This window comes from Pleurodeles waltl, chromosome 1_1 (genome assembly GCF_031143425.1).
Source record: "Pleurodeles waltl isolate 20211129_DDA chromosome 1_1, aPleWal1.hap1.20221129, whole genome shotgun sequence".
Lineage (NCBI taxonomy): Eukaryota > Metazoa > Chordata > Amphibia > Caudata > Salamandridae > Pleurodeles > Pleurodeles waltl.
Genome location: NC_090436.1, coordinates 535,844,191 through 535,865,964, shown reverse-complemented (window position 1 = coordinate 535,865,964; position 21,774 = coordinate 535,844,191).

Below are 21,774 nucleotides of genomic sequence, written 5' to 3'. Positions count from 1 at the left end.
ACAGAGGTAAACTTAGATCTGAAATCTACATTTAGACCTGAAGCCTAAGTTTAGACCTAACCTTAGGTCTAACATTACACGTTAAGGCCCTCATTTTGACATTGGCGGTAAATCCCGCTTACAGCCGCGGAGACGGCCGCCAACATACCGTCTTGGAGGCGAACATCCGTTCAGCATATTATGACACAAACACTATAAATGGACAGAATACTGCTGCAAACACATATCCGCCAGACCAAAGGTTAGTAGTAAAGTGTTTGTACGAACACCCATACTGCCACGGCAACAAAACAACGCCCACCACATTATGACCCACGAATCACCGCAGTGAAATTCAATGGTGGTAAACCATTGGCGGTACACACCGGCGTGGTCAGAATGGCCACCTAAATACAAAACAACACAACATTGGCCAAAACTAAAATCACTCACCTGATACTGATACTCACAGAACACACACCCACCCGCAGCACTATAAAACACACACCCACATTTGCCCACAACCCGTTACGAACCCGAAAAATAGCCAAAAGATAGCCACGGAAATCAGAGACACAACTACACACACACCACAAACACTCATCCATCCGTCACGCACCCCGCACCCCACCACATTACTCAATACCCACTGCACACCACACAACACACATGTCCCCACAAAGGCACCCCTGTTTCACAGATGAGGAGTTGCGGGTCATGTTGTAGGAAATTATCTGGGTAGAGCCACAGCTGTTTAGAGCACAGGTACAGCAAATCTTCCTTGCAAGGAAGATGGAGCTATGGTGGAGAATTGTGGACCAGGTGAACGCCATGGGACATCATCCAAGAACAAGGGGCGACATCAGGAAGAGGTGGAACAACCTACTGGGGAGGGTACGTTCCATGGCAGCAAGGCACCAGCTCGCCACCCAGAGGACTGGTGTTGGACTCCCACCTCTTCCCCTACAGCTGACAGCGTGGGAGGAGCAAGTCTTGGCAATTCTGCATCCTGAGGGACTCACTGGAGTTGCCGGAGGACCGGGCACTGGTGAGTCAATATTTACTACCTCTTCCCCCACATACCTGCATGCAACCAACACCCCTCACCCTGACACCCATCACTCCACAGCCAAGACAATCAGGGTCCTGGAGTCAATGGCAGTGGGCACACTGGTCAGGGGACACAGGCACAGGGGGACAGGGACACACAGAGGCCAGCTTTGCTTTTGTTCACTTTAAAGTCCCTCAGGAAAGGTTCCTGAGGGTTGCTAATGGACCTGTAAAAAGTGAATGGGGCTCTTTGGGGGCACTTACTAATGAATGTCTCAACAGTATATGTAACTCAGGTATACTACCATCTGAATCCACCTCATTAATTGCCCCTGTTTTTGAAAATGGTAACTGAGCTGAGTCTCACTGTTATAGGATGATCTCATTGACTAACGCTGTGGTAAAAGTGGTGGTCAAAGAGTAATCAGATCTTAAGTAAAGTACAGTATGGCTTCAGGGAGGGCTTTGGCACAATAGAACAGTGCCTAAACTTAAATCTCATCATTAGCAAATACACAATTTCCAAGGGCTGTCCACTTTACTTAGCATTTATGGATCTTGCAACTGCTTTTGATTGCATAAACAGAACACAGATATGGAGGCTTCTTTTGTAGATGAATGTGGACATTTATATCATTTATTTTTCTAGTAGTTGTACACTCTTATCTATCTGCCAAGGTGAGATGTTGCAACAATGGCATTTACACTGACTCTTTCAATCTAGAGAGGGGTGTGAGCCAGGGTTGCATCCTGGCCCTAATTTTATTTGTTTTTATATATTAACAATCTTGATTCTGATTTGATCTCTGAGGGGCAGAATTAACCTCAGATTCGCAGCAGCCCTATACCCATACCTTTAAATGCTGATGATGCTCTTTTGACTCCCATTCCCCTAGGCCTTAAAAAATCAATAGATGCTTTTGTCTCCTTTATGGAGGACCTATACCATGTAATTAATTTATCTAAATCATATATCACGTCCTACAGCCCTAAGAAATCTAACATGCACACTGCTTTCGTTTATGGTCATGTTATTGACAAGGTTCCGCAATTTTCATATCTAGGTGTCGATTTTGACTCTAGGAATAACTGGTCGATATACCTCTCAGTTAGGTGTAGGGAATTCAGTCAGTCGAATGCTGAAGTGGTAAACCTAGCTTCCAGCATTGGTTCCAAACCAATTGTGTCTCCTTTGGAAGCATATAAAACTCAGGGCCTGATCTAAGGAAAGTGGCACTGCACCCAGTGCAGCACCACTTTCCTTGCGCCCCTTAGCGCCCCCCTACCGCCACCACGTGAGGCCCGCATCTACGGGAACTAGTGTCAGCATTTTTTATGCTAGTTCTGAGCTTTGCAGGATTCGCGTCAAAATGTTGACGCGAATCCTGCAAAGCCCATTGTGGCCCATTGTAAGCAATTGTGTGCCTCCTTTTAACACCTGCTCTGAGCAGTCTGTCTGCATCTTTGTGATTTACCATCTTTTTGCACTGTAGTGCATAAGGCTGTCCTTCTTTCAGCTAAAGTCTATATGAGTTATTGAGAGTAAAAGCCTATATTAATGGCAGCACAGACACCATATAGCATTCTTTGATTTCATCAGACCATCCATCTGCCTTTAAAGATAAATCCTTTCAGTCCTTAACCTGGTTTTTGGACAACTAATAGATTTCTCATGTTTTGTTTATTCTTCTGGAGTTGTAGCTTCAAACTCACCTTCAATTCTTGTTGAGTTATATGATCTATTTTGATATCTTTGAAGAAGGTAGTGGCTTAATATTCTTTGCCTCATAACTGTCTGGGCCTGCTTTTGTCTTGCACCCTGATGTTAAGGTTGAGTGCTTTGTCTGGCACCTTGCTGTTAGGATCCTGTTGATTCAGTTCCTTCAAGTGCAATAGGAGTGTCTGTGGGTGGCTAGTCTTGGCTAATTCCATTATCTCAATTTCTTGTAGCATTTCTCCTGCTTTTTTCCTCAAATGGTGGCATGTCTGTTATAAAAATTGCTTTAGAATGGAGTTGTTTTTTAGCATGCATACATTTTCTATATTCATTTTTTTTTGCAGAACTTAAAAGGTATTTTCAACATCATGCACAACAATAATTTTACCTTTTTATTTAGCTATTGTCATTTATAAATGAGATAATTACAGACCCTCTACTACATTGCTTCCTCTAGCAATACAACTACAAGAGACATAACATTTATTTAACATGTACATATTGCTTTATAATGTAATATTGTACAGATTACATATAACTTCCATAATCTTTATGAATAAATGAAAAGGGAAGTTAATATCTTACCTGAGGATAGTGGTGCAGGAGCAGATGTATTAATATCAGTAATTCCAGCCACAGCCTCATTTAGGAAGGCTCTTATTACGAGTGTGGTGGCCTTAAGACCGCCACACTTGTGGTGGCGGTTTTACTGTAGAGGTCCCAGCATTGAAGACTGCCGCATTTTGAGTTTGGAAGTTTAGCTAAAGCCAAAAAACCACAATCCCGCCGGTGTGGTCAGACCGCGCTGCCGGCAGTGAGCACCTCTGGGTTGGCGGCATACTGAAGACCGCCGGCCGTATTATGAGGCAGCAAACTGCCAGGCTTTTTGTGGCGGTCGCCCCACCATGAAAACCTTGGTGGTAACGCACCAGGCGACTGGAATCCCCATTCATGTCGCTGGCACTTGCACCCTCACACATCCACACACTTGGAGAGACACCCTCCTCCATTCATGCATACTGTCACACACACACGCGCACACCCATTTCAACACACACACACACACACATGTTCACACACATACTCACATGCACCAAGCACACACACACACACACACACACACACACACCCTTTCACGCAGTCCATCTATCTGTCTGGGCTGCACAGCAGCCCACGTCGAGGTGGTGATCCGGGAGGGGTTGGATGTCGGTGGTTTCACCGCCAATGCCACACCACTGTGCAAGGACTGCCCTGCCATATTACTTCTCGTAATATGGTGTGCGGAGTCCTTGCAGTGTGGCAGGGTGGCAGTTTCTCACCCGCCGTCGGTTAGGCCAATGATATCGGATTTTGTGCCTGTTTATGGGCAGAAATCCATAAGTGACTCGTAATACAGCGGCCTTCGGACCACCAACACCGGCGGTCTTTTGGCACCTGCTTGGACGGTGGTATTCGCAAAAGACCACCGAAGTCAAAATGAGCACCCAAATCACCACTGCACTTGAAGATTTACAAACTTCTCAAGTAGCTGCAAGAGAAAAGAAACAAGCCCTCTAAAGGAGGGTGTACACAATGCGTCAAACAAGGGAAAACATATTTGTTCTATTTCTTTATTGTTATAGTTCTTTTGTTCATTAATTTTGCGATTTACATCTATTTTGTATTATGTTTTAATAACACACCTGGGCTGGCAGTCATATTTTGTTAATTTATAACTACTGTGGTTTACAAAAACATAGAACTTAGATAAAAGTATATATTTTTTACTATTGTGATGTCTTTCCTTTATAATATTTTTACAATACAATTATTATTGAAGTAATTGTACTTCAATAATAATCGTATTGTTTTTTCTTTTGTAATTTTTTTTTTTTTATATTATATGATTCAATAAATAACACACCACAGTTCAAAAAACAATAACAAATCACTAGGGAACGGTCGACCTGCTGACAACACAATACTTAAAATATGTAAACAAATATATATATATCAGGCAGTATGTAGCAAACACATGTTTTATGCATTAGAGCATGAACAAATGTATTAATATGTAAAAATTTTATTGTGATTAAAAACCTGTACAACTCGTTTAATTGACTGCACTTTTTATAGACATTTTAATCTTACTTTGAATGATGTTCTGTCACCCATCTCTTTCAATGTTGTAAAGCAAAAAAAGAGTATTTTAAAATACATACTTTCTAATAAGATATTTAGGTTCAATAAAAAATTTTTTTTTAAATGTATTCAATTACATCTTGGTTGAACTTGATGGTAATTTGCGAGTGGAATAAGGAGGTTTAATTAGTTAATCATTAACACATAAACTGAAAGTTTGGCTAATAAGGAATCTCTTTTTTTTAAGAAATGTTGCTAAAATAGACATACTGTATTTGTTATTTTTGATTCACCGTTTCTAAAATATACTTTAATACATTCTAAACAAATATCTTTGTGGTCACAAACCAGTTTGTGATTGGTTTGCGAAACACAAATATTTTGTACATCTGTTCCTTTACTTTTTTTCAACCATATCATTCTCAAATGAATGAGAGGTTGTCAGACCTTATTCAATTATACCTATCAATATCAAATAACACAATCATGTGCCTCTATCTTTAAGTTAGAGTAATAAACAATAACTTCAAAATTCCCTCTCTCCCAACCCCAACAAAAAACATTGGTTAATGCATTATGCTTCGCCTACCCGATTTTTTATACTTTTTTGGCTGTAATTCAATATATTTGACAGTCAGGTGCAAATTAAGCTAATCAGTGGGAAATGCAGTTATAATAATCCTCTAATAGTTAAAGCACTGCAGAGGTTTGTGTCTGTAATCAGAGAAGCAAGAATTAAAACCTGATTGGAGCAGTGGAGAATAGTTAGGAGTGTATCATAGGCCCCTGAAACCCCTTCACAGCAGGGCCTGTGTTGCACCCCTTTATAAAGCACACACTTCACAGCTCAGCTGGTAACATTTTTCCAATACAAAACAAAAACAAAAACGTGTGTCATCAGGAAGCTTCAGGTGATCCCATTAATTTAAGCCAATACCAGCTTCTGAGCTCCCTTTACGTTTGTAGATTAACTTGTCGTGCACATTTACACTTCTTTCAGGCAAGCAGGTGCTCTGGGAAGAAGGACTGTTTACCTGTTTATTCACCTACAGTTTCACAGCACAGGAGACTGTCTGCCACACACTTTAGCTGAAGCATTTCAGCTTTTGGAATTAACTGTCCTGGGATGGCTATCTTGTCATAGAAAGCAGAGGAACTGATTTCCTTGAATTAAAAAATTATGGTCACGTTGTGCTCCTCTGATCCAACCCACTCCAACCACTAAGTGAGCCCCAAAAAGCAAATAAATAATAGAGCTCTAAAAAACATTCACAATGTGTGCTGAGAGGAAAAAACTAGGTAGAAGAAATTGTTGCTGAAACAAAAGTACGTTTAAATGTGAATGAACATTATTTACATGGACTCGGATTTAAAACAAAGAAGCCAAACATTAATTGAAAGTAGTGTGCTGCCACTGTGTGAAATCACGCTTTAAATGCATGCATTCATCCTCAGACAAAGGCAAAAAAATGCTGCGATAAATGACATTTTAAATGCATGCATTTGGCAAAGCAAAGAAAATGCTATTTAAAGGCACCCTTTAAATGCTTTTGGCCAGGAAAGCGTTTATTCAGGGGAAGCTAATAAAAGCTAAGCAACAAGCACTGTGCAGCTAACAAATGAAAGAAGTTCCACCCATCAAAGTGACAAGCTGCGGATGAGAATGAGTACTTGGGCCACTGGAGCCTTGTAAGAGAAAAACACATAGGGGGTCATTATGACCCTGGCGGAAGGCAGAGAAGCGGCGGTAAGACCGCCAACAGGCTGACGGTTTTTCCTCAGCGTATTATGACCATGGCAGTTACCGCCATGGTCATCTGCCGGTTGTCCGTTCCCCCCGCCAGGGCGGAGACGACCGGCGGGATGGAGACCTGGGCCTCCAGCTCGGCGGCCGTCACTATACCGCCAGTAGTATTTTGACCCTGCGTACCACCGTGGATTTCCAGCGGTTGGAACCGCCATGAAATCCATGGCGGTAAGCACTATCAGTGCCAGGGAATTCCTTCCCTGGCACTGATAGGGGTCTTCAACCACCCCGACTCCCTCCCCTACACCCCCCACCTCCCCTGCCACCCCCTGAAGGTGGCAGGGCCCCCCTCCCCACCCCGAACCTCAACATCACAGAACTCACACACACCTGACACGCACGCAGGCACCACCAACACACACACACGCACACACACCGACATACATGCCTACATCCACACACACAGTCAGACACGCACACCCACATACAAACATACACGCACACATCCATACAGACATACCCACAGACATACACGCACTCATTCCCAATACACCCAACACCCCCACAAGCATACACGCACTCACACACCCCCTCTATATACACAGATGCAGACCCCTATGCACCCACACAACACACAACACCCCCCAACCGCCTCCCCTGACGGACGATCGACTTACCTGTTCCCTCGATCCTCCGGGAGGGGATGGGAGCCATGGGGGCTGCTCCACCGACACCACACTGCCAACAGAACACCGCCACGCCGAATCACAGGACGTGATTCGGTGGGCGGTGTTCTGTTGGCGTGGCGGTGAAGGTGGAGCAACCTCCACTTCCCCGCCGCCCGCCAGTATGGCTGTTGGCAGCTCTCCATCGGAAAAAGGACGGAGAGCAGCCAACAGTCATAATACGCCGAGCGGCAAACCGCCACTACTGGCGGTCTTCCGCACGGCGGCCCCTCAGCAGTCTTGTAAAAAGAACGCCGAGGTTGTAATGACCCCCGTAGAGAACAACAGGAAAAGAATGCCTACAGCCAACAGAAAGGAGGAAAACTAAATTGATAAACACATGGACCCATAAGAAGGGAAGGGGGGATGTAAGCCCTTTTTAAGGTTTATTTATTACAATAGATTTCACCAGCACAGTGCAAGCGCTGCGCAGATGAAACATAAACATGAAAGGAGGAAGAAAACAACCATGATATGCCAGTACTGTTTTTCTCACTGCAAACAGAATGTAGTGGTCAGTGTAAGAAATTTAGATGCAATTTGAGGGGGGGTTAAACCCTGCTCAAGCAGAAACCATAATCCTTGTCAAGGTGAGGCACAAGCAAACGCCAATTTAAGCTATGCTCAACTCTCTGGTAGTTTAGTACAGAGAAGTCAGGCTTAACTTAGAGGCACTTCATGAATTAATAAAGTGAAAATGCAAAACCAGAAAAATACCACACCAGTTTAGAAAACTCTAGTAAAATTTAATAAATGAAACAAAACCAGAATGACAAGAATCTAATCAGTACAACCAGAGATATGTCTTTTCCGGGGCGGATTCACCGCGGATAAAAACACTTCGGAAACAGCCATTTCAAAGGGAAAATTCTCACCTCTACACGCTCCACGAGGAAGTAGGGCACCATGGAGCCGGAACTCCATATCCTGCCAGCGCTAGTCTTCCTGCTCATCTACGAGGAGCATCAACACCGGCGGCGAAGACAACGGTGAGTACTGCACCTACGACATAGGGGAGGGGGAGGGAAAAACACAGGGACACACACAACCAACATCCCAACCCATACCCCACCCCTCGCCCACTACAACACACACACCAATGCATATCCAAACATTACAGTAACAACCCCCATACTCCCTGGAAGAATGCAAAGACCAAAGGAAATTAGTTGAACCATTGTAATATATCAAAATACAGTAACAAAATATATACATATATATACAGTATATATGCACATTAAACAAAATATACACGACAATTAGTAGTGCAGGTAATGCACCGTTTATTGTCCGTGGACCACTGGGCCCAAACTGCAGGGGCATCAGATAGAAATACAACAGGCACCTCAGGGGGAAGGGAAGGGTGGCACCTCAGCCGGATGAGTGCACCACGCCACATCCACAAGGGGGCTCCATGCCCATTGATGTATCCTGGGGAGTGCAAAGCCACAGTCTCTCAAGTCTCTACAGTGGGTGGTTTGCCCACTGTACCATCCTGGGGAGTGCAAAGCCACAGTCTCTCAAGTCTCTACAGTGGGTGGTTTGCTCACTGTACCATCCTGTGGAGTGCATAGCCACAGTCTCTCAAGTCTCTACAGTGGGTGGTTTGCCCACTGTACCATCCTGGGGAGTGCAAAGCCACAGTCTCTCAAGTCTCTACAGTGGGTGGGTTGACCACTGCCATATCCTGGGGAGTGCAAAGCCACAGTCTCTCAAGTGGATGCATGTCTCCACTGGTTCTGGAGGGGGACTGGTGCCCAGAGTGCTTCATCCTGTGCAGGACAGACGGAGTGGATGCATGCCTCCACTGGTTCTGGAGGGGGACTGGTGCCCAGAGTGCTTCATCCTGTGCGGGACAGACGGAGTGGATGCATGTCTCCACTGGTTCTGGAGGGGGACTGGTGCCCAGAGTGCTTCATCCTGTGTGGGACAGATGGAGTGGATGCATATCTCCACTGGTTCTGGAGAGGGACTGGTGCCCAGAGTGCTTCATCCTGTGCAGGACACACGGAGTGGATGCATGTCTCCACTGGTTCTGGAGGGGGACTGCTGCCCTGAGTGCAGCACTCACCCTGCGACGGTCCCAGTTGCGTCACTGCCCCTGCTGCTAATGGGCTAGCGGTGCTCGCCTTGGCAGTCTTTGCCCTGTTCAGTGGTGCTTGAGTTTGCAGTTTCTGACCTGTTCAGCGGTGCTTGCCCTGTTCAGTGGTGCTTGCCATGGCGGTCTTTGCCCTGTTCAACGGTGCTTGAGTTGGCAGTTTCTGACCTGTTCAGTGGTGCTTGAGTTTGCAGTTTCTGACCTGTTCAGCAGTGCTTGCCATGGCGGTCTTTGCCCTGTTCAGCGGTGCTTGAGTTGGCAGTTTCTGACCTGTTCAGCGGTGCTTGCCCTGTTCAGCGGTGCTTGCCATGGCGGTCTTTGCCCTGTTCAGCGGTGCTTGCCCTGTTCCGCGGTGCTTTACTTGGCGGTCTTTGCCCTGTTCAGCGGTGCTTGCCATGGCGGTCTTTGCCTTGTTCAGCGGTCCCCGGCCTGTCCAGCTGTGCTTGCCAAGGCGGTCCTTCATTGCCCAGCAGGGCTGTGGCTGGCGGTCTTTCAAGGGTCAGCTGGGCTGTGGCTTGCGGGGCCCTCCTGGCCAGCTGGGCTGTGGCTGGCGGTGGCCTCCTGGCCAGTGACGATTGGCTGGCCTCCTGGGCAGTGACTCTGGCGGTTGCCTCCTGGCCAGTGACGATTGGGCTGGCCTCCTGGGCAGTGACTCTGGTGGTGGCCTCCTGGCCAGTGACGATTGGGCTGGCGGTGGCCTCCTGGGCAGCGGGGATGATGGCGGTCTTCTCTCCCGTGCTGCTCCTCCCAGACTTTGGAGATTTCTTCTGCCCCTTCCCCACCTTGGGAGGAGTCATAGCTGAGTCGACACTCCCCCAGGGACCCTTGTGAGCGGCTTTGCTGCCTGGAGTCTTCCCCCTCTCCCGCCGGGCACTGTCCAACTTCTGGTGCTTCACAGGGGGGGGACTGGCTGTGCTCTGGCTCCGTGCCACACTGGCTGGCCTGGTGGCCGGTGCACTCCACATACCAGTAACAGGCACCACTGGTCCCGGAGATTTTTTGGCTGAGGTGCTAGTACGGGACCTATGAGTTGGAGGGGGGGGGTGGGAAAGAGGTCAAGCTTGGCCAGGAAAAGTTTCTTAGGAACACTGGGACGGGTAGCTGGAGGGGGTTTGGGAGTGGAGGAAGAGGTAGTGGTTGTAGGAGGTGTACGTTTGGTGACTTTGGGTGAAGGTGCATGCGCTGGAGGCTGTCGTGAGGTGGATGGCTGTTGGGTGGGTGTGTGCCTGCATTTGTGTATCTTTGGAGGGGGCGTCACAGACACAGTGGGAGAGGACACAGGGGACGTGTAAATGGGAGTGGGGGTGGTGACTGCAAGTGAGCGGGGTGTGGTGGTGGGTGTGCTGGTGCGGGACATAGTGGCTGTAGTGGTAGTGCATGCAGGTGAGAGTGTAGACGAGACTGGGAGGGAGGAGGGAGACGATGAGGAGGGGGACACAGTGGAGGCAGTGGATGTTGGTGTGTCTGTATGTGTGTGATGCTTGCGTGAGTGCCTGTGGGATGTGTGGTGCTTATGTTTGCCTGAGCTTCCCTTGTGTGGTGAGGTGTGTGCAGGTTGGTCTGATGCTGTGCTTGGGATAGGCTGGGGTACAGGGGATTGGGTCTGGGTGGAGGAAGTTGGAGGGGGGAGGCTAGAGACAGGGACAATGGCTGCCATCAGTGCTGAGGCCAGAGTTTGCAGGGTTCGATTAAGGGCCGCCTGACCAGAATGAATGCCCTCCAGGAATGCATTTGTGTGTTGCAATTCCCTTTCTACACCCTGGATGGCATTCAAAATGGTAGACTCCCCAACAGTGAGGGACCTGAGGAGGTCAATGGCCTCCTCACTGAGGGCAGCAGATGTGACAGGGGCAGGACCTGAGGTGCCTGGGGCGAAGGTGATGCCCACCCTCCTGGGTGAGCGGGCACGGGGGGAAGGCTGAGGGGCTGCTGGGAGGGCGGTGCTGGTAGGGGTGGTGGTGGTTGTACCTGTAGAAGTGGGGGGCACAGATGTTGCCGCCACCACAAGGGAGCTCCCATCGGAGGACGAGTCCGTGTCGCTGGTTGCAGATCCTGTGACCGCCGTGAAGCTCCCCTCGCCCTCCGTCCCACTGGTGTATTCCGAGTCCATGGTGTGGCCCTCCATGGCCATGTGGGATGCAGCTCCCTCGTGCTCCGGTGCCACTGTACCTCCGCCTGATGATGCTGATGCACACAAGAACAGGGAGACCACAAAAAGGGGGGGGGACGACAGAAGAAAGACAGTTTGAGTGCATGGCTTACTGCTACCGTTGGCAGACAATCCAGACACAGCAGCCCCCTGCACTATGTCGCGCTGTTGGGCTCTACAGATGCAATTCCTGTGATATGGCCTACATGGCTATGGTCGACATCTGCACACATAGATGACACAGGGGCATGTATACCTGTACTTGGCACTCTACAGAGGTGGGACTACAGAGGTGGCACTTTACGGAGGGGCCTAGCCTACGGAACTCGCCCTGGCCTAGGGAAACCCACAGCCCTCCTCCCCCACCCAGGCACCTTCACTGCGCGCAAGGTCCGCTGAATGATGTTGTACTCACCCCCTTGTGTCTGCTGTGATGCCCTCAAGCACCCATCCAACTCAGGGTAGGCCACCGCCAGGATCTGGAACATCAGGGGGGTCATGGTTCGACGGGCACCCCTCCCACGTTGGGAGGCCATCCCCAGCAGAGCCTCCGCCGTGTTCTTGCTCCTGCTGCGAATGTCCTCCCATCTTTTCCGGCAGTGGGTGCTCCGTCTGTGGTGGACCCCCAGGGTCTGGACGTCCTTGGCAATGGCACGCCAAATATCCTTCTTCTGGTGGGCGCTGACCTACATGACATGTACAGGGGAAGAAGAGAAGTCATTACCAACTGCACCGTCGAAGTGAGTGGCCCACATCCCTACCCTTGCCATGTGGCACATGCATTCACAGTCCTTCATGCACGCAGAACTCTGCCCCCTTCCTTCTTACAACCAGCCCTCTCCAAACAGGCATAGCCCATACAATGTGCTCCCTGTGTACTTACCTGTTGGTCTGGAGGACCGTAGAGTAGCGTGTACTGGGGGAGGACCCTGTCCACGAGCTTCTCCAACTCCTCTGCAGTGAAGGCAGGGGCCCTTTCCCCAGTGCACAAGTCATTGTCTCTTCCAGACCGAGGTCACAGCAGCACTTGCAATGTAGGTCTTCTCCTGTCGAAGATCAGGTATCAAGTGATTGAACAGATAGAAAATGGCGGTCCTGTCCGCGGCGGTGCGTACCATCACCGCCGGCGTACATCATCATTGGCTCTTGGGACCCATATGGTCCAATGTTAACCAATGCAGCATTGCGACACGGTCTTCGCCCGCCTACCGCGATGGTGTACAACGGGCAGCGCAGTTACCTCACATCCCATTGTCCCACTTTAGAGGTCAGGCAGCCGCCATTTCAGGGGCCCACATGGCCTAATTCACAACTGCGTCACACAGACTTAGGCTTTGTCGCACAACACAAATACAGGCCAGATTCTGTGTATGAATGGTGTTCTGTGTAGACTGTGGGTACATACCTCTGAGTTGTTTGACTCTGTGGTCGCTGTTGTCCCTCCTAGGCACCGTCCGCTGGGATATGTGAGGAGATGGCGGAATCCTCCGGTGTACCGACCGCTGGTGGACCTGTCGACAATGGAGGAGCGACATTTGATCATCACCTACAAGTTTGACCGTGCCACAATCCAGGAACTGTGCGCCCAGTTAGAGCCTGATGTCAGCAATCCACCATCCCACAGGGATCCCCCCTCAAGTGCAGGTGCTATCAGTGCTCCATTTCCTTGCAAGTGGGTCCTTTCAAACAACAGTGGCCATGGCATCAGGGATGTCCCAGCCTATGTTTTCCAACGTGTTGTCCAGAGTGTTGTCTGCCCTGCTGAAACACATGAGCTGAGCTACATCGTTTTCCCTCAGGTGGAGGATTTGCCTACAGTTAAAGGTGACTTCTATGCCCTTGGACATATCCCCAACATCATAGGTGCCATTGATGGGACCCATGTAGCTCTGGTCCCCCCCCACAGGAGTGAACAGGTGTACAGGAACCGGAAGAGTTATCATTCCATCAATGTACAGATGGTATGTTTGGCAGACCAGTACATCTCCCAGGTAAATTCTATGTTCCCTGGCTCTGTGCATGACGCCTACATCCTGCGGAATAGCAGCATCTCTTATGTGATGGGTCAACTTCAGAGGCACCGGGTGTGGCTATTAGGGGACTCTGGTTGCCCCAACCTGTCATGGCTACTGACCCCTGTGAGGAATCCCAGGGCAGAGGAACGCTACAATGAGGCCCATGGGCAGACTAGGAGGGTGATTGAATGCACCTTCGGCCTTCTGAAGGCCAGGTTCAGGTGCCTACATATGACAGGTGTTTCCCTATTCTACTCAACAAGGAAGGTGTGCCAGATCATCGTGGCCTGCTGTATGCTTCACAACTTGGCTTTGCGACGACAGGTGCCTTTTCTGCAGGAGGATGGTCCAGATGACGGTGTTGTGGCAGCTGTGGAGCCTGTGGACAGTGATGAGGAGGAAGCAGAGGAAGAAGACATTGACAACAGGGACTCAGTTATCCAGCAATATTTCCAGTGACACACAGGTGAGAACACATTCCTGCCTACTACAAGTACTTTCACACTTCTACCTCTATCCTGTCTGTCGATTTCAACCAGTTTATGGTCACTGAGTTGTACATTTCCACTACGGTTTCACAGGTGTGGTTTCCAACGTGTGTCATCTGCTTAGAATCCTCATGGACTTGAGATGTGTGACATAGGTATGTTGACATTACATTTGAGAATGCATTTTTTCACTGTCCTTGCTAATACACATTTTCGAAATCACAGACTGACTCCAGATTGTTTTGTGCTTCAAGGGTGTTTATTGCAGTGCTCAATATTGGAGGGGGGTTGTAAAATGGTGAGGGGTGATGGTGGAGGAATGTCCATGGCAGAGTCCAGTCTATTAGTCTCACAGGTGCATTGCCCATATGGGCATAGGAAATGGAGCTGGGGCAGTTCCAATATGGACAGGGTTACACAGTGGGACAGTAGGATTACAATCAGGGTGGTCTCATTTCTTGGCGGGGTTCTTGGCATCGTGCTCTGTCTTGTTCCTGGATCTCAGGGACCGTTTGCGGGGTGGTTCTCCGTCTGCAGGGGGTGGGGTGCTGGTGTGGTGGTACTCTGGCGGTGCCTCCTGTCCACTAGCGCCGGCGGAGGTGGTAGGCAGTTCTTCATCCATGCTAGTGTCAGGGGCCCCTTGGAGTGCCACAGTGTCCCTCCTGGTGTTAAGTATCTCCTTCAGCACCCCTACGATTGTGCCCAGGGCGGTGCTGATGGTTCTGAGTTCCTCCCTGAACCCCAAATACTGTTCCTCCTACAGCCGCTGGGTCTCCTGAAACTTGGCCAGGACCGTTGCCATTGTCTCCTGGGAGTGGTGGTATGCTCCTATGATGGAGGAGAGGGCCTCGTGGAGAGTGGGTTCCCTAGGCCTGTCCGCCCCCTGTCGCACAGCTGCCCTCCCAGTTCCCCTGTGTTCCTGGGCCTCCTTCCCCTGGAAGGTGTGCCCACTACCACTGCCCCCAGGTCCCTGTTGTTGTTGGGATGGTGGGTTATCCTAGGTTCCCTGTAGTGGTGGACACACAGCTGATTGACGTGTCCTGGGTACGGAGGTATGGGCGTGCTGGGTGGGTGCTGTGCTGGTGTTACCAGAGGGGGGAAGGTCTGTGGTGGCCTGTGACTGGGTGTGGGGAACCGACTGTTCTGAGGCACATGATGGTCTGGGCTGGTCATCTGGATCCAGTTGGACAGAGCTGCTGTCATCACTGTGGGCCTCTTCTGTGGGTGGGGTGGAGATGTCTGGACCCTCCTGTCTGGTGACGTTGGGCAGTGGTCCTGCAGGGGTGTAAAAGCATGATTATTGCATCTGTGTGTGTCATGGTGGGCAACGGGTGGGTGACCGTGTACCCCAGTGCTTGTGTGATGATGATTGAGGGGGGTGTTATGGGTATGTGCAGTGGGCATGCTTTAGTGATGGGTGTCCATGCTTTGTTGTGTCATGCAGGGCTTGGGGTTGGGATTGGTGGTTTGTGTTATTAGTACATTTTTGAGGAGTTGGAGTGATAGGGGAGGGGGCAAGGGTGGGGGTCTGTGATAGCATGCAGGTAGGGTGCGGGATATGATAGTTAAGATTTGACTTACCAGAGTCCATTCCTCCACCGACTCCTGCGAAGCCCTCAGGATGCAGAATAGTCAAGACCTGCTCCTCCCATGTTGTTAGTTGTGGGGGAGGAGGTGGGGGTCCGCCGCCAGTCCGCTGTACCGCGATGTTGTATCTGGAGACCACGGAAGGCACATTCCCCCGTAGGTCGTACCACCTCTTCCTGACGTCCTCCCGATTTCTTGGGTGCTGTCCCACTGCGTTGACCCTGTCGACTATTCTTCGCCATAGCTCCATCTTCTTAGCTATGGAGGTGTGCTGCACCTGTGATCCAAATAGCTGTGGCTTTACCCGGACAATTTCCTCCACCATGACCCTGAGCTCCTCCTCCGAGATCCTGGGTTGTCTTTGCCGTTCCATGGGGTGGTGTAGGTGATGTGTGGGGTGGTGATAAGTGTGGTGATATGTAGTGGTGTGTGGTGTTTTGTGCGTGGAAGTAGTGTGGGTGATGGTGTTGAGTGCCTGTGGCTGCTAGTTTGTGGATGGTGGTGTCTCTCTCTGGCCCTTATTTCAGAATTTTTGGTCGTAGGGGTTTGTGGGTGATGTGGGTGTGTGTTTTATATAGTATTCGGTGTGTGGGAGTGGTGTGTGTATGTGCATCAGGTGTGTGTATTTCGAATTGTCCAATATGGCTGTGTTTTGTAAGGGTGTGTGTATTTTGAGCGCAGCGGTGTGCACCGCCAATGGAATACCGCGGTTGAAAGACCGCTGCGTGGATTAGTGTGTTGTGATAGCATGGGCGTATTTCTGTTGGCGTGACGGTGGAGGATTTGTTTTCGCCAGTTTATCACTGACCTTTGGTGTGGCGGACTTGTGTGGGTGTCTGAATTTTGTCAGATTTCGGGATGTGGGTCATAATAGCTGTGGCGGAATTCCGCAGCCGCGGTGGTGTGTTGGCAGTCTTCTGCACGGCGGTAAGCGGCTTTTACCACCAATGTTGGAATGACCCCCTAAGGCCCTCATTATGAGCCTGGTGGTCTAATGACCACCAGACTCACTGTGGCATTCCCACCACGACGGGCCGGTGGTGAAGACTGCCAGATTACGAGTGTGGCGGTTTGGCCTGTGCCAAACTGCCACTTTCCCATTCCTAACACCAGGGCGGTCATCTACCCATCTACCCAAGAGTCCCCCCACCCCCTTCCCTTATAACATTCCCACTCCTCGAACCAACCAGAAAAGCCATTCTCTGCTCCTAGTAGTAACCCCAGCATACACATACTTACCCCCACCCCACCGATCCCTGTACTAACCACCTACATACATGCACGCACCCCCATGCACCCACAGACATGCAATCACACAAACAACACCCTTACACTCAGGCACACACATGCGACACCCCCAAATCCATACACACTTGCACTCACACACGCACAATACTCCCACTCACACACTCACTCACTATATTCACCCCCATTGACATGCATACACACTCCATCTCCCACCCCCTCCTTTCCTCAACATACACACACACAACCCCCCCACCGTGTCTACCTGCATGCACACATGCACCCCAACCCAGCATTCACATTCATCCACACATGCATCGCCATCACAACATTTACACACAGACACACACACGCACAAACACTCCATCCATTCATGACATGCATACACATACTCACACATGTCCATTCACACACCCCACCAACCTCCCGTTGCGGAGCACACTTACCTCGTCTGACGAAGTGCTCCTTTCTGAGGGGACCGGACCAGGCTCTCCCACCACCGGAGGCAGGACACCGCCAGGCCATATTATAGGTGTAATACAGCTGGCGGAGTCCTTTAGGTGGGGCAGGGACTGTGGTGGAACTGCCTCTGCTATGCCGATCACCAGCATGACTGCTGGTGACTTTCTACCTCAAGAATGGTGGAAAGCTGCCAGCAGATGTAATATGGAGGTCTGCAGACCGTCAGCACTGGTGGTCTATTGGCGGCTTTGGCTTTGGTGGTCTTGGTAAAAGACCGCCAAAGTTGTAATGGTGGCATAAATGGCTGAGGCAGGAAAATGCCAACTTTCTAAAAGTGTCATTTAAAATCCAATTTTAACATAAGACATCTTTTTTCATTGTGATTCCAAAGACACCAAACATGAACTGGTCACCTGCTCCCATTTGGAAGTTACAGCCTTTTAAAAGTAGTAAGGTAACTCCAGTGTTATCTTATTGGAGAGAACTGACCTGTAATAGTGAGAAACGATTTCAAGAGTTTTTTACTAACAGTACATGTAACACTAAAAAGTACAGTTCCAACTTTTTAAATACACTGCATCCTTCCCTCTGGGCTATCCAGGACCTTCCCTTGGGGTGACTTACATGTATGAATAAGGAAGTTAAAGGTTTATTTTGCCAGGTTGAAATTACATTTTACAACATTCACACGTAGGCTGCAATGGCAGGCCTGATACGTGTTTAAAGGGCTGCTTAAGTTCATTGCACTGTAAGTGTTGCAGGCCCACCAGTAGCATTTAATTTGCAGGCCCTGGACACAGTACCACTTTACTAGGAACTTGCAAATAAATTAAATAGGCCAATTGGGTGGAAGCCAAATGCTACCATGTTTTAAGAAGAGAGCCCATGCACCTTAGTACTGATTAGCACTGGTCCTAAGGCCAACAAAAACAATTTCAGCAAAAAGTAGGAAGAGTAAGGCAAAACATTTAGGGGTGACCCTGCAGAAAGGGCCACATTCATCATAAATTTTTAAATGTAATAAGGTAGCCCACTGTTATCATACGTGAGGTAGGCCCTGCAGTAGTGAAAATAATTTAAGAGGTTTTGACTACCAGGTCTTGAAAAGTTAAAAGCACGTCTAACTTTTTAAATACACTGCACTCTACCCTTTGGATTGTTTAGGAACTACTCTAGGGGTGACTTTTACGTATTAAAAAGGAAGATTTAGCCCTGGCAAAATGTTTTTGGCAGGTCAAAATAGTAGTTTAAAATTTAGGTTGCAACTTCAGTCCTGAGACAGATTTAAACCGCTACTTGAATGGGTAGCACACTCAGTGCTGAAGGCCCGCTAGCAGCATGTAATTTGCAGGCCCTGGGTACATGCACTACAATTTACTAGGGACTTACAAGGAAATTACATGTGTCAGTTTGGTGTAAGCCAATGTTACCATGTTTAAAGGCGAGAGCACACGCACTTTAACTCTGGTTAACAGTGGTACAGTTCACAGAGTCTTAAAACCCAATAAAAACAGGTTTACATAAGAGGCGGGTGAAAGGTATGGGGATGACCCTGCGGAAAAGCCAAGTCTACCAGCAAGCTTGTTCTAAGGCTTTAGAAGCTCACTTGGATTATGCCTTTTCTTCTGTATACCAATGGGCAGGACGTTATCTTCTGGAGTAAATTCTTTTTTTGACAGGGGCAATAGAGAATAGTGAACCATGCCCTTGTTATAAGCAGGGTTGGTGCACTGATTCTAATTATCCAAATTAGCTTTTAAGTTGTCTTTATTTACTTTGGTCCATTTACACTTATTTGAGTTACCATAGAATGATGAAATGTAGAACAAGTAATGATGGCAAAACCAGGAAATATATAGTGGGACTGGCCATGCCAAGTGAATGGTAGAGGTAGAAGAAGAAAAGATGGGACTGAGAATGTAAGAGTGTGAATTTTCTAATATGAATATTAATGATCTTCATACTAAGATGTGTAATGAATTAATGTGTAAAATGAGTAGCTTTTGGGAAATGATTGTTAGTGTTTGTTTTCTGTTCCTAACTAAGTACAATTCTAACTAAATGTTATGGTTATTTTCCAAAATTCAAAGCTTACATAAAAGTGTTATCGAAGTTTGAGTAGATGTGTCCACAGCTACCCCTAGTGGGTTGCAGCATTATGTTCTACAAGGTCATGTTTTAACCGAGTATTGCATAAGTTGAAATGTTCTATTGTTTGAAAATGTTTCTAATATTTGGTCTTTCCTCGAGGATGGAAGTAAAGAGAAACTGTAAAAGTTTCTTCCTGAGACGAGGCATTTCAAAGGCGATGAAACATTGGAGCTACAGACGAGACAGAAGAGGAAATGATACTATTAAAGAAAATGTTTTAGTTACTGTAGAATTGTTGTGTTTTAGGTCATCAATTTAGTTGTTGATTGGCTGAAGCGTAACCACCCTATAGATTGACCAATTATAAGCTTATTAGGATTTAGTATAACAACAGATGGTGGGCAGAAGAAGAGTGTGAGAGAAAGAGAGATTCCATGTTAGAATCTTGAGAGAGAGATTCCGATGGTTCAAGTCTCATTGGTTGAGTGGGTTTAGCTGTCGTTAGGCCCAAATCTTCTGATGACATAACTGATGGTGTCCCCTGGCTGACGCAAGCTATTTGCTGTTTATTATTGGTAATGTAAGTCATTGTATTGTATAATGTGTCTCTTTTGCTTTTCAGGGACTAGCTGCAATTAATGATTAAATCGCTACACATTAATAATATTTTTTATTAATCAAGTTAAAGAGTTTTCCAAAATTTGTGTTATTAAATTCATTAAATTCTTTTCACATGAAGCCAAACATATTCATGCTAATTTGTGGTTAGTGAGGGAACTAATTTAAAATGCTCATGACATATTTTGAGATCATTTGAATGCTGAATTAATGTATACTTTGCCATTATTATCGGTTTTTCTATTATGAATAAGTGTGATTCTTTTGGAGATAATATGTTTGGTTGTTTTAATAAAATTGAGATATATAAGATGCTTTAATCAACCGCTATTGATCCTATGTGCTTATTATTTGTATTTGGGAGTCATTTTCGTGACATTATCATTGTTAATCTATGGAAATAAATTCTATAATTCTTCTTACTAAACTGGTGTGGTTATTGAGTGAGGTTTAATATTATAGATTGTGTTGATTATTGCTAAAGCTCACATCGCTCGTTGATGACATCCCCTCAAACCTATTTCACTTCGATCCATCGTCCCCTAGCTCATAATCCACTATTTAGTGCAAATAATAGTTAGGCTTCCACGGCCCTGCAGCAGTTTTTGGTAGGAGATTATGGTTACGTCATTGTTTTGATGATGTCATAATGAGGTTGTGAGGTTTGGGCACGAACAAAATTGTTGGTTTGTTGTTTTCTTTTCTGAATTGTTTTGCGGATTTACTATGATGAGTTGCTAGTTGCCTTAAGTGACTTTCCCCTGTTCTTGAAGACCCCCTAGGTTGAAAGGTATGCTCTTAGCGTTGTTTGGCAGAATTTGAGTGTAGTCTTTTTTGCACTTGTACAGCTTTAGCTAATTCGCAGATGATTGTGGTGGATATGAGTCTAGAGGAATACAGACACTCAAATTAGTTAATTAGATGAATTGGGCAAACTCCTATAGGCATGAGAGTAGGGAAGCAGCATTCTTCATTTGAGTGTGGCGCTTGGATGTATGAAACATTTCCACGTGGTTGTTGATGACAGAGCTAAGGAGAGAGGTCTGGTACTCCTGAGTATATTGATAAGTGTAGAGAGACACTTTGTGTATGTTGTAATTCGTTCATTTAATAGACCAAACTTTTGCGATTGGCAAGTTGAGTATCTGAGAAATTGGTGTGAATAAAATAATACTCAAGACTTGGTGAGTACCAAGTACACTAGACAATAATCCAAGGAACAGTGGAGAAGTGAAGTTCATGGGTCGAATTTTACTCACGTTTGTGGGAACTGTGAAAAAGAGTAGGGGAAAGCTGAAGGTTACTTTGGAAGGTTCTGAAGCGATTGTATTACCCTACCTTAGCTCTTAAATTTATATTGCATTGATTTTGCGTGTGGGTTGTGTAATATTGGTATGACAAACTTTGTCAGCATTTAAGTTAAGGAGGTGAATGTTTTGGTGTGACGTAGTTGGTGCCATGCTGGGATTGGTTAATTGGTAAAAAGAGTTGCGCACAGATTCGTCAATCAGTCTGACAATACAGGGAGTGCAGAATTATTAGGCAAATGAGTATTTTGACCACATCATCCTCTTTATGCATGTTGTCTTACTCCAAGCTGTATAGGCTCGAAAGCCTACTACCAATTAAGCATATTAGGTGATGTGCATCTCTGTAATGAGAAGGGGTGTGGTCTAATGACA